We start from the raw sequence: 13751 nt of genomic DNA on the forward strand, positions 1-13751 counted from the left end.
TGTATTTTTGCATGTTAGGCGGCCAGACAGCTAGTGTGGCTAAATCCACCCCACCCTCAGAAACTAGAGTAGCTTCAGTGTGGACCCTGATTTGCTCTGGGCACACTGTTGATCCCACTTGGAGACTAGCCATACCAGTGTTACCTGGATGGGAGTTTGGAGTGGAACCTTTCTTGGGACAGGCCTTGTCTCCAGTTTGGTGTCCATGCTGTTTACAGCTATGACACCAGGCCTTTTTGGGATCAAAGTTTTTACCCTTGTACCCATTGTTTTGTGAAGAGGCTCTGGGCCCACCCTCCTGTGCAGGTTTTTGGGGGCCTGTAGAAGACTCTTTACTATTTTTAGTTTTGGTTGTCTCATCACCCTTCTGCTGGGGAGTCTTTGTGACCCCTTTCTTTTGGTCACCCCCTGTTGAAGTCTTGGACACCCTTGTCTTGACCCAATGGTCCGCCTTCTTTCCCAATTCTTGGGGAGAAATTGGTCCTAGGTCTACCAGATGCTGATGCAGTTTATCATTGAAACAATTACTTAACAGGTGTTGTAGGAAGTTGGCTCTGTATGTGCTATTTCAAAGTAAGGAATAGCATGCACAGAGTCCAAGGGTTCCCCTTAGAGGTAAAATAGTGGTAAAAATAGATAATACTAATGCTCTATTTTGTGGTAGTGTGGTCGAGCAGTAGGCTTATCCAAGGAGTAGTGTTAAGCATTTGTTGTACATACACATAGACAATAAATGAGGTACACACACTCAGAGACAAATCCAGCCAATAGGTTTTTGTATAGAAAAATATCTTTTCTTAGTTTATTTTAAGAACCACAGGTTCAAATTCTACATGTAATAGCTCATTCGAAAGGTATTGCAGGTAAGTACTTTAGGAACTTCAAATCATCAAAATTGCATGTATACTTTTCAAGTTATTCACAAATAGCTGTTTTAAAAGTGGACACTTAGTGCAATTTTCACAGTTCCTAGGGGAGGTAAGTATTTGTTGGTTTTACCAGGTAAGTAAGACACTTACAGGGTTCAGTTCTTGGTCCAAGGTAGCCCACCGTTGGGGGTTCAGAGCAACCCCAAAGTCACCACACCAGCAGCTCAGGGCCGGTCAGGTGCAGAGTTCAAAGTGGTGCCCAAAACACATAGGCTAGAATGGAGAGAAGGGGGTGCCCCGGTTCCGGTCTGCTTGCAGGTAAGTACCCGCGTCTTCGGAGGGCAGACCAGGGGGGTTTTGTAGGGCACCGGGGGGGACACAAGTCCACACAGAAATTTCACCCTCAGCAGCGCGGGGGCGGCCGGGTGCAGTGTAGAAACAAGCGTCGGGTTTGTAATGGAAGTCAATGGGAGATCTAGGGATCTCTTCAGCGCTGCAGGCAGGCAAGGGGGGGGTTCCTCGGGGAAACCTCCACTTGGGCAAGGGAGAGGGACTCCTGGGGGTCACTCCTCCAGTGAAAGTCCGGTCCTTCAGGTCCTGGGGGCTGCGGGTGCAGGGTCTCTCCCAGGTGTCGGGACTTAGGATTCAAAGAGTCGCGGTCAGGGGAAGCCTCGGGATTCCCTCTGCAGGCGGCGCTGTGGGGGCTCAGGGGGGACAGGTTTTTGTACTCACAGTCTTAGAGTAGTCCTGGGGTCCCTCCTGAGGTGTTGGATCGCCACCAGCCGAGTCGGGGTCGCCGGGTGCAGTGTTGCAAGTCTCACGCCTTTTGCGGGGAGCTTGCAGGGTTCTTTAAAGCTGCTGGAAACAAAGTTGCAGCCTTTCTTGGAGCAGGTCCGCTGTCCTCGGGAGTTTCTTGTCTTTTCGAAGCAGGGGCAGTCCTCAGAGGATGTCGAGGTCGCTGGTCCCTTTGGAAGGCGTCGCTGGAGCAGGATCTTTGGAAGGCAGGAGACAGGCCGGTGAGTTTCTGGAGCCAAGGCAGTTGTCGTCTTCTGGTCTTCCTCTGCAGGGGTTTTTCAGCTAGGCAGTCCTTCTTCTTGTAGTTGCAGGAATCTAATTTTCTAGGGTTCAGGGTAGCCCTTAAATACTAAATTTAAGGGCGTGTTTAGGTCTGGGGGGTTAGTAGCCAATGGCTACTAGCCCTGAGGGTGGGTACACCCTCTTTGTGCCTCCTCCCAAGGGGAGGGGGTCACAATCCTAACCCTATTGGGGGAATCCTCCATCTGCAAGATGGAGGATTTCTAAAAGTTAGAGTCACCTCAGCTCAGGACACCTTAGGGGCTGTCCTGACTGGCCAGTGACTCCTCCTTGTTGCTTTCTTTGTTCCCTCCAGCCTTGCCGCCAAAAGTGGGGGCCGTGGCCGGAGGGGGCGGGCAACTCCACTAAGCTGGAGTGCCCTGCTGGGCTGTGACAAAGGGGTGAGCCTTTGAGGCTCACCGCCAGGTGTCACAGCTCCTGCCTGGGGGAGGTGTTAGCATCTCCACCCAGTGCAGGCTTTGTTACTGGCCTCAGAGTGACAAAGGCACTCTCCCCATGGGGCCAGCAACATGTCTCTGGTGTGGCAGGCTGCTGGAACTAGTCAGCCTACACAGACAGTCGGTTAAGTTTCAGGGGGCACCTCTAAGGTGCCCTCTGTGGTGTATTTTACAATAAAATGTACACTGGCATCAGTGTGCATTTATTGTGCTGAGAAGTTTGATACCAAACTTCCCAGTTTTCAGTGTAGCCATTATGGTGCTGTGGAGTTCGTGTTTGACAGACTCCCAGACCATATACTCTTATGGCTACCCTGCACTTACAATGTCTAAGGTTTTGTTTAGACACTGTAGGGGTACCATGCTCATGCACTGGTACCCTCACCTATGGTATAGTGCACCCTGCCTTAGGGCTGTAAGGCCTGCTAGAGGGGTGTCTTACCTATACTGCATAGGCAGTGAGAGGCTGGCATGGCACCCTGAGGGGAGTGCCATGTCGACTTACTCGTTTTGTCCTCACTAGCACACACAAGCTGGCAAGCAGTGTGTCTGTGCTGAGTGAGAGGTCTCCAGGGTGGCATAAGACATGCTGCATCCCTTAGAGACCTTCCTTGGCATCAGGGCCCTTGGTACTAGAAGTACCAGTTACAAGGGACTTATCTGGATGCCAGGGTCTGCCAATTGTGGATACAAAAGTACAGGTTAGGGAAAGAACACTGGTGCTGGGGCCTGGTTAGCAGGCCTCAGCACACTTTCAATTGTAAACATAGCATCAGCAAAGGCAAAAAGTCAGGGGGCAACCATGCCAAGGAGGCATTTCCTTACACAACCCCCCCCCAAACGAAAGAGGATGAGACTAACCTTTCCCAAGAGAGTCTTCATTTTCTAAGTGGAAGAACCTGGAAAGGCCATCTGCATTGGCATGGGCAGTCCCAGGTCTGTGTTCCACTATAAAGTCCATTCCCTGTAGGGAGATGGACCACCTCAACAGTTTAGGATTTTCACCTTTCATTTGCATCAGCCATTTGAGAGGTCTGTGGTCAGTTTGAACTAGGAAGTGAGTCCCAAAGAGGTATGGTCTCAGCTTCTTCAGGGACCAAACCACAGCAAAGGCCTCCCTCTCAATGGCACTCCAACGCTGCTCCCTGGGGAGTAACCTCCTGCTAATGAAAGCAACAGGCTGGTCAAGGCCATCATCATTTGTTTGGGACAAAACTGCCCCTATCCCATGTTCAGAGGCATCAGTCTGCACAATGAACTGCTTAGAATAATCTGGAGCTTTGAGAACTGGTGCTGAGCACATTGCTTGTTTCAGGGTGTCAAAGGCCTGTTGGCAGTCCACAGTCCAGTTCACTTTCTTGGGCATTTTCTTGGAGGTGAGCTCAGTGAGGGCTGTCACAATGGATCCATATCCCTTCACAAACCTCCTGTAGTACCCAGTCAAGCCAAGGAATGCCCTGACTTGAGTCTGGGTTTTTGGAGCTACCCAGTCCAGAATGGTCTGGATCTTGGGTTGGAGTGGCTGAACTTGGCCTCCACCTACAAGGTGGCCCAAGTAAACCACAGTTCCCTGCCCTATCTGGCATTTGGATGCCTTGATAGAGAGGCCTGCAGATTGCAGAGCCTTCAAAACCTTCCTCAGGTGGACCAGGTGATCCTGCCAGGTGGAGCTAAAGACAGCAATATCATCAAGATAAGCTGTGCTAAAGGACTCCAAGCCAGCAAGGACTTGATTCACCAACCTTTGGAAGGTGGCAGGGGCATTCTTTAAACCAAAGGGCATAACAGTAAACTGATAATGCCCATCAGGTGTGGAGAATGCTGTCTTTTCTTTTGCTCCAGGTGCCATTTTTATTTGCCAGTACCCTGCTGTCAAGTCAAAGGTACTTAGGAATTTGGCAGCACCTAATTTATCAATGAGCTCATCAGCTCTTGGAATTGGATGAGCATCTGTCTTGGTGACAGAATTGAGCCCTCTGTAGTCCACACAAAACCTCATCTCTTTCTTTCCATCTGTGGTGTGAGGTTTGGGGACTAAGACCACTGGGCTAGCCCAGGGGCTGTCAGAGCGCTCAATGACTCCCAATTCCAGCATCTTGTGGACTTCCACCTTGATGCTTTCCTTAACATGGTCAGACTGTCTAAAGATTTTGTTCTTGACAGGCATGCTGTCTCCTGTGTCCACATCATGGGTACACAGGTGTGTCTGACCAGGGGTTAGGGAGAAAAGCTCAGGAAACTGTTGTAGGACTCTCCTACAATCAGCCTGCTGTTGGCCAGAGAGGGTGTCTGAGTAGATCACTCCATCTACTGTGCCATCTTTTGGGTCTGATGACAGAAGATCAGGGAGAGGTTCACTCTCTGCCTCCTGATCCTCATCTGTTACCATTAACAGATTCACATCAGCCCTGTCATGGAAGAGCTTAAGGCGGTTCACATGGATCACCCTCTTGGGGCTCCTGCTTGTGCCCAGGTCCACCAGGTAGGTGACCTGACTCTTCCTCTCTAGCACTGGGTAAGGGCCACTCCATTTGTCCTGGAGTGCCCTGGGAGCCACAGGCTCCAGAACCCAGACTTTCTGCCCTGGTTGGAACTCAACCAGTGCAGCCTTTTGGTCATACCAAAACTTCTGGAGCTGTTGGCTGGCCTCAAGGTTTTTGGTTGCCTTTTCCATGTACTCTGCCATTCTAGAGCGAAGGCCAAGTACATAGTCCACTATGTCCTGTTTAGGCTCATGGAGAGGTCTCTCCCAGCCTTCTTTAACAAGGGCAAGTGGTCCCCTTACAGGATGACCAAACAGAAGTTCAAAGGGTGAGAACCCTACTCCCTTCTGTGGTACCTCCCTGTAAGCGAAAAGCAGACATGGCAGGAGGACATCCCATCTCCTTTTGAGTTTTTCTGGGAGCCCCATGATCATGCCCTTTAATGTCTTGTTGAATCTCTCAACTAAGCCATTAGTTTGTGGATGGTACGGTGTAGTGAATTTATAAGTCACTCCACACTCATTCCACATGTGCTTTAGGTATGCTGACATGAAGTTGGTACCTCTGTCAGACACCACCTCCTTAGGGAAACCCACTCTGGTAAAGATACCAATGAGGGCCTTGGCTACTGCAGGGGCAGTAGTCGACCTAAGGGGAATAGCTTCAGGATACCTGGTAGCATGATCCACTACTACCAGGATATACATATTTCCTGAGGCTGTGGGAGGTTCCAGTGGACCAACTATGTCCACGCCCACTCTTTCAAAGGGCACCCCCACCACAGGAAGTGGAATGAGGGGGGCCTTTGGATGCCCACCTGTCTTACCACTGGCTTGACAGGTGGGGCAGGAGAGGCAAAACTCCTTAACCATGTTGGACATATTGGGCCAGTAGAAGTGGTTGACTAACCTCTCCCACGTCTTGGTTTGTCCCAAATGTCCAGCAAGGGGAATGTCATGGGCCAATGTTAGGATGAACTCTCTGAACAGCTGAGGCACTACCACTCTCCTAGTGGCACCAGGTTTGGGGTCTCTGGCCTCAGTGTACAGGAGCCCATCTTCCCAATAGACCCTATGTGTTCCATTTTTCTTGCCTTTGGACTCTTCAGCAGCTTGCTGCCTAAGGCCTTCAAGAGAGGGACAGGTTTCTTGTCCCTTACACAGCTCCTCCCTTGAGGGTCCCCCTGGGCCTAAGAGCTCAACCTGATAAGGTTCAAGCTCCAAAGGCTCAGTTCCCTCAGAGGGCAGAACTTCTTCCTGAGAAGAGAGGTTCCCTTTCTTTTGCTGTGTTGCAGTTGGTTTCCCAACTGACTTTCTTGTTCTCTTGGTAGGCTGGGCCATTTTTCCAGACTCCAGCTCTACTTTTTCACCCTGTGCCTTGCACTGTGCTCTTGTTTTCACACACACCAGTTCAGGGATACCCAGCATTGCTGCATGGGTTTTTAGCTCTACCTCAGCCCATGCTGAGGACTCCAGGTCATTTCCAAGCAGACAGTCCACTGGGATATTTGAGGAGACCACCACCTGCTTCAGGCCATTGACCCCTCCCCATTCTAAAGTAACCATTGCCATGGGATGTACTTTTCTCTGATTGTCAGCGTTGGTGACTGTGTAAGTTTTTCCAGTCAGGTATTGGCCAGGGGAAACCAGTTTCTCTGTCACCATGGTGACACTGGCACCTGTATCCCTCAGGCCCTCTATTCTAGTCCCATTAATTAAGAGTTGCTGTCTGTATTTTTGCATGTTAGGCGGCCAGACAGCTAGTGTGGCTAAATCCACCCCACCCTCAGAAACTAGAGTAGCTTCAGTGTGGACCCTGATTTGCTCTGGGCACACTGTTGATCCCACTTGGAGACTAGCCATACCAGTGTTACCTGGATGGGAGTTTGGAGTGGAACCTTTCTTGGGACAGGCCTTGTCTCCAGTTTGGTGTCCATGCTGTTTACAGCTATGACACCAGGCCTTTTTGGGATCAAAGTTTTTACCCTTGTACCCATTGTTTTGTGAAGAGGCTCTGGGCCCACCCTCCTGTGCAGGTTTTTGGGGGCCTGTAGAAGACTCTTTACTATTTTTAGTTTTGGTTGTCTCATCACCCTTCTGCTGGGGAGTCTTTGTGACCCCTTTCTTTTGGTCACCCCCTGTTGAAGTCTTGGACACCCTTGTCTTGACCCAATGGTCCGCCTTCTTTCCCAATTCTTGGGGAGAAATTGGTCCTAGGTCTACCAGATGCTGATGCAGTTTATCATTGAAACAATTACTTAACAGGTGTTCTTTCACAAATAAATTGTACAGCCCATCATAATTATTTACACCACTGCCTTGAATCCAACCATCTAGTGTTTTCACTGAGTAGTCAACAAAGTCAACCCAGGTCTGGCTCGAGGATTTTTGAGCCCCCCTGAACCTAATCCTGTACTCCTCAGTGGAGAATCCAAAGCCCTCAATCAGGGTACCCTTCATGAGGTCATAAGATTCTGCATCTTGTCCAGAGAGTGTGAGGAGTCTATCCCTACACTTTCCTGTGAACATTTCCCAAAGGAGAGCACCCCAGTGAGATCTGTTCACTTTTCTGGTTACACAAGCCCTCTCAAAAGCTGTGAACCATTTGGTGATGTCATCACCATCTTCATATTTAGTTACAATCCCTTTGGGGATTTTCAACATGTCAGGAGAATCTCTGACCCTATTTATGTTGCTGCCACCATTGATGGGTCCTAGGCCCATCTCTTGTCTTTCCCTCTCTATGGCTAGGATCTGTCTTTCCAAAGCCAATCTTTTGGCCATCCTGGCTAACTGGATGTCCTCTTCACTGGAGTTATCCTCAGTGATTTCAGAGTTGTTGGTCCCTCCTGTGAGGGAACCAGCATCTCTGACTATTATTTGTGGAGTCAGGGCTTGAGAAGCCCTGCTCTCCCTAAGTAGGACTGGAGGGGGGGAATTTCCCTCCAAGTCACTATCTTCATCCTCTGAGTTGCCATCCTCAGAGGGGTTGGCCTTTTCAAACTCTGCCAAAAGCTCCTGGAGCTGTACTTTGGTAGGTTTGGGGCCCATTGCTATTTTCTTTAGTTTACAGAGTGACCTTAGCTCTCTCATCTGTAGATGGAGGTAAGGTGTGGTGTCGAGTTCCACCACATTCACATCTGTGCTAGACATTTTGCTTCTAAAAGTTGGAATACTTTTTTAAGAATCTACAACTGGTTCTACAATCTAATTCAAACTTTTACCAAACTTTTAAACTCTAAAAGAAATGCTAAACAGGATCTAACACAAGGCCCTAGCAGGTCTTTTAAGAATTTAGAAAACTTTTCAAATTGCAAAAATCAATTTCTAATGACAATTTTGGAATTTGTCGTGTGATCAGGTATTGGCTGAGTAGTCCAGCAAATGCAAAGTCTTGTACCCCACCGCTGATCCACCAATGTAGGAAGTTGGCTCTGTATGTGCTATTTCAAAGTAAGGAATAGCATGCACAGAGTCCAAGGGTTCCCCTTAGAGGTAAAATAGTGGTAAAAATAGATAATACTAATGCTCTATTTTGTGGTAGTGTGGTCGAGCAGTAGGCTTATCCAAGGAGTAGTGTTAAGCATTTGTTGTACATACACATAGACAATAAATGAGGTACACACACTCAGAGACAAATCCAGCCAATAGGTTTTTGTATAGAAAAATATCTTTTCTTAGTTTATTTTAAGAACCACAGGTTCAAATTCTACATGTAATAGCTCATTCGAAAGGTATTGCAGGTAAGTACTTTAGGAACTTCAAATCATCAAAATTGCATGTATACTTTTCAAGTTATTCACAAATAGCTGTTTTAAAAGTGGACACTTAGTGCAATTTTCACAGTTCCTAGGGGAGGTAAGTATTTGTTGGTTTTACCAGGTAAGTAAGACACTTACAGGGTTCAGTTCTTGGTCCAAGGTAGCCCACCGTTGGGGGTTCAGAGCAACCCCAAAGTCACCACACCAGCAGCTCAGGGCCGGTCAGGTGCAGAGTTCAAAGTGGTGCCCAAAACACATAGGCTAGAATGGAGAGAAGGGGGTGCCCCGGTTCCGGTCTGCTTGCAGGTAAGTACCCGCGTCTTCGGAGGGCAGACCAGGGGGGTTTTGTAGGGCACCGGGGGGGACACAAGTCCACACAGAAATTTCACCCTCAGCAGCGCGGGGGCGGCCGGGTGCAGTGTAGAAACAAGCGTCGGGTTTGTAATGGAAGTCAATGGGAGATCTAGGGATCTCTTCAGCGCTGCAGGCAGGCAAGGGGGGGGTTCCTCGGGGAAACCTCCACTTGGGCAAGGGAGAGGGACTCCTGGGGGTCACTCCTCCAGTGAAAGTCCGGTCCTTCAGGTCCTGGGGGCTGCGGGTGCAGGGTCTCTCCCAGGTGTCGGGACTTAGGATTCAAAGAGTCGCGGTCAGGGGAAGCCTCGGGATTCCCTCTGCAGGCGGCGCTGTGGGGGCTCAGGGGGGACAGGTTTTTGTACTCACAGTCTTAGAGTAGTCCTGGGGTCCCTCCTGAGGTGTTGGATCGCCACCAGCCGAGTCGGGGTCGCCGGGTGCAGTGTTGCAAGTCTCACGCCTTTTGCGGGGAGCTTGCAGGGTTCTTTAAAGCTGCTGGAAACAAAGTTGCAGCCTTTCTTGGAGCAGGTCCGCTGTCCTCGGGAGTTTCTTGTCTTTTCGAAGCAGGGGCAGTCCTCAGAGGATGTCGAGGTCGCTGGTCCCTTTGGAAGGCGTCGCTGGAGCAGGATCTTTGGAAGGCAGGAGACAGGCCGGTGAGTTTCTGGAGCCAAGGCAGTTGTCGTCTTCTGGTCTTCCTCTGCAGGGGTTTTTCAGCTAGGCAGTCCTTCTTCTTGTAGTTGCAGGAATCTAATTTTCTAGGGTTCAGGGTAGCCCTTAAATACTAAATTTAAGGGCGTGTTTAGGTCTGGGGGGTTAGTAGCCAATGGCTACTAGCCCTGAGGGTGGGTACACCCTCTTTGTGCCTCCTCCCAAGGGGAGGGGGTCACAATCCTAACCCTATTGGGGGAATCCTCCATCTGCAAGATGGAGGATTTCTAAAAGTTAGAGTCACCTCAGCTCAGGACACCTTAGGGGCTGTCCTGACTGGCCAGTGACTCCTCCTTGTTGCTTTCTTTGTTCCCTCCAGCCTTGCCGCCAAAAGTGGGGGCCGTGGCCGGAGGGGGCGGGCAACTCCACTAAGCTGGAGTGCCCTGCTGGGCTGTGACAAAGGGGTGAGCCTTTGAGGCTCACCGCCAGGTGTCACAGCTCCTGCCTGGGGGAGGTGTTAGCATCTCCACCCAGTGCAGGCTTTGTTACTGGCCTCAGAGTGACAAAGGCACTCTCCCCATGGGGCCAGCAACATGTCTCTGGTGTGGCAGGCTGCTGGAACTAGTCAGCCTACACAGACAGTCGGTTAAGTTTCAGGGGGCACCTCTAAGGTGCCCTCTGTGGTGTATTTTACAATAAAATGTACACTGGCATCAGTGTGCATTTATTGTGCTGAGAAGTTTGATACCAAACTTCCCAGTTTTCAGTGTAGCCATTATGGTGCTGTGGAGTTCGTGTTTGACAGACTCCCAGACCATATACTCTTATGGCTACCCTGCACTTACAATGTCTAAGGTTTTGTTTAGACACTGTAGGGGTACCATGCTCATGCACTGGTACCCTCACCTATGGTATAGTGCACCCTGCCTTAGGGCTGTAAGGCCTGCTAGAGGGGTGTCTTACCTATACTGCATAGGCAGTGAGAGGCTGGCATGGCACCCTGAGGGGAGTGCCATGTCGACTTACTCGTTTTGTCCTCACTAGCACACACAAGCTGGCAAGCAGTGTGTCTGTGCTGAGTGAGAGGTCTCCAGGGTGGCATAAGACATGCTGCATCCCTTAGAGACCTTCCTTGGCATCAGGGCCCTTGGTACTAGAAGTACCAGTTACAAGGGACTTATCTGGATGCCAGGGTCTGCCAATTGTGGATACAAAAGTACAGGTTAGGGAAAGAACACTGGTGCTGGGGCCTGGTTAGCAGGCCTCAGCACACTTTCAATTGTAAACATAGCATCAGCAAAGGCAAAAAGTCAGGGGGCAACCATGCCAAGGAGGCATTTCCTTACAGGTGTTCTTTCACAAATAAATTGTACAGCCCATCATAATTACTTACACCACTGCCTTGAATCCAACCATCTAGTGTTTTCACTGAGTAGTCAACAAAGTCAACCCAGGTCTGGCTCGAGGATTTTTGAGCCCCCCTGAACCTAATCCTGTACTCCTCAGTGGAGAATCCAAAGCCCTCAATCAGGGTACCCTTCATGAGGTCATAAGATTCTGCATCTTGTCCAGAGAGTGTGAGGAGTCTATCCCTACACTTTCCTGTGAACATTTCCCAAAGGAGAGCACCCCAGTGAGATCTGTTCACTTTTCTGGTTACACAAGCCCTCTCAAAAGCTGTGAACCATTTGGTGATGTCATCACCATCTTCATATTTAGTTACAATCCCTTTAGGGATTTTCAACATGTCAGGAGAATCTCTGACCCTATTTATGTTGCTGCCACCATTGATGGGTCCTAGGCCCATCTCTTGTCTTTCCCTCTCTATGGCTAGGATCTGTCTTTCCAAAGCCAATCTTTTGGCCATCCTGGCTAACTGGATGTCCTCTTCACTGGAGTTATCCTCAGTGATTTCAGAGTTGTTGGTCCCTCCTGTGAGGGAACCAGCATCTCTGACTATTATTTGTGGAGTCAGGGCTTGAGAAGCCCTGCTCTCCCTAAGTAGGACTGGAGGGGGGGAATTTCCCTCCAAGTCACTATCTTCATCCTCTGAGTTGCCATCCTCAGAGGGGTTGGCCTTTTCAAACTCTGCCAAAAGCTCCTGGAGCTGTACTTTGGTAGGTTTGGGGCCCATTGCTATTTTCTTTAGTTTACAGAGTGACCTTAGCTCTCTCATCTGTAGATGGAGGTAAGGTGTGGTGTCGAGTTCCACCACATTCACATCTGTGCTAGACATTATGCTTCTAAAAGTTGGAATACTTTTTAAGAAACTAAAACTGGTTCTAGAATCTAATTCAAACTTTTAACAAACTTTTAAACTCTAAAAGAAATGCTAAACAGGATCTAACACAAGGCCCTAGCAGGTCTTTTAAGAATTTAGAAAACTTTTCAAATTGCAAAAATCAATTTCTAATGACAATTTTGGAATTTGTCGTGTGATCAGGTACTGGCTGAGTAGTCCAGCAAATGCAAAGTCTTGTACCCCACCGCTGATCCACCAATGTAGGAAGTTGGCTCTGTATGTGCTATTTCAAAGTAAGGAATAGCATGCACAGAGTCCAAGGGTTCCCCTTAGAGGTAAAATAGTGGTAAAAAGAGATAATACTAATGCTCTATTTTGTGGTAGTGTGGTCGAGCAGTAGGCTTATCCAAGGAGTAGTGTTAAGCATTTGTTGTACATACACATAGCCAATAAATGAGGTACACACACTCAGAAACAAATCCAGCCAATAGGTTTTTATATAGAAAAATATCTTTTCTTAGTTTATTTTAAGAACCACAGGTTCAAATTCTACATGTAATATCTCATTCGAAAGGTATTGCAGGTAAGTATTTTAGGAACTTCAAATCATCAAAATTGCATGTATACTTTTCAAGTTATTGACAAATAGCTGTTTTAAAAGTGGACACTTAGTGCAATTTTCACAGTTCCTAGGGGAGGTAAGTTTTGATTAGTTTTACCAGGTAAGTAAGACACTTACAGGGTTCAGTTCTTGGTCCAAGGTAGCCCACCGTTGGGGGTTCAGGGCAACCCCAAAGTCACCACACCAGCAGCTCAGGGCCGGTCAGGTGCAGAGTTCAAAGTGGTGCCCAAAACACATAGGCTAGAATGGAGAGAAGGGGGTGCCCCGGTTCCGGTCTGCTTGCAGGTAAGTACCCGCGTCTTCGGAGGGCAGACCAGGGGGGTTTTGTAGGGCACCGGGGGGGACACAAGTCCACACAGAAATTTCACCCTCAGCAGCGCGGGGGCGGCCGGGTGCAGTGTAGAAACAAGCGTCGGGTTTTCAATGTTAGTCTATGAGAGATCTCGGGATCTCTTCAGCGCTGCAGGCAGGCAAGGGGGGGATTCCTCGGGGAAACCTCCACTTGGGCGAGGGAGAGGGACTCCTGGGGGTCACTCCTCCAGTGAAAGTCCGGTCCTTCAGGTCCTGGGGGCTGCGGGTGCAGGGTCTCTCCCAGGCGTCGGGACTTTAGGTTCAAAGAGTCGCGGTCAGGGGGAGCCTCGGGATTCCCTCTGCAGGCGGCGCTGTGGGGGCTCAGGGGGGACAGGTTTTGGTACTCACAGTATCAGAGTAGTCCTGGGGTCCCTCCTGAGGTGTTGGATCGCCACCAGCCGAGTCGGGGTCGCCGGGTGCAGTGTGGCGAGTCTCACGCTTCTTGCGGGGAGCTTGCAGGGTTCTTTAAAGCTGCTGGAAACAAAGTTGCAGCTTTTCTTGGAGCAGGTCCGCTGTCCTCGGGAGTTTCTTGTCTTTTCGAAGCAGGGGCAGTCCTCAGAGGATGTCGAGGTCGCTGGTCCCTTCGGAAGGCGTCGCTGGAGCAGGATCTTTGGAAGGCAGGAGACAGGCCGGTGAGTTTCTGGAGCCAAGGCAGTTGTCGTCTTCTGGTCTTCCGCTGCAGGGGTTTTCAGCTGGGCAGTCCTTCTTCTTGTTGCAGGAATCTAATTTTCTAGGGTTCAGGGTAGCCCTTAAATACTAAATTTAAGGGCGTGTTTAGGTCTGGGGGGTTAGTAGCCAATGGCTACTAGCCCTGAGGGTGGGTACACCCTCTTTGTGCCTCCTCCCAAGGGGAGGGGGTCACAATCCTAACCCTATTGGGGGAATCCTCCATC

General features: G+C 49.6%; 1 protein-coding gene across 1 annotated transcript in view; it reads left to right on the forward strand.

The window, feature by feature from the left end:
- The window catches only part of PUM3 (pumilio RNA binding family member 3), a 517651-nt gene that overhangs the window by 120091 nt on the left and 383809 nt on the right, over positions 1 to 13751 (forward strand). The gene's annotated exons all lie outside the window — the stretch shown is intronic.

This window comes from Pleurodeles waltl, chromosome 1_1, assembly GCF_031143425.1.
Source record: "Pleurodeles waltl isolate 20211129_DDA chromosome 1_1, aPleWal1.hap1.20221129, whole genome shotgun sequence".
NCBI classification, from domain to species: Eukaryota; Metazoa; Chordata; class Amphibia; order Caudata; family Salamandridae; genus Pleurodeles; species Pleurodeles waltl.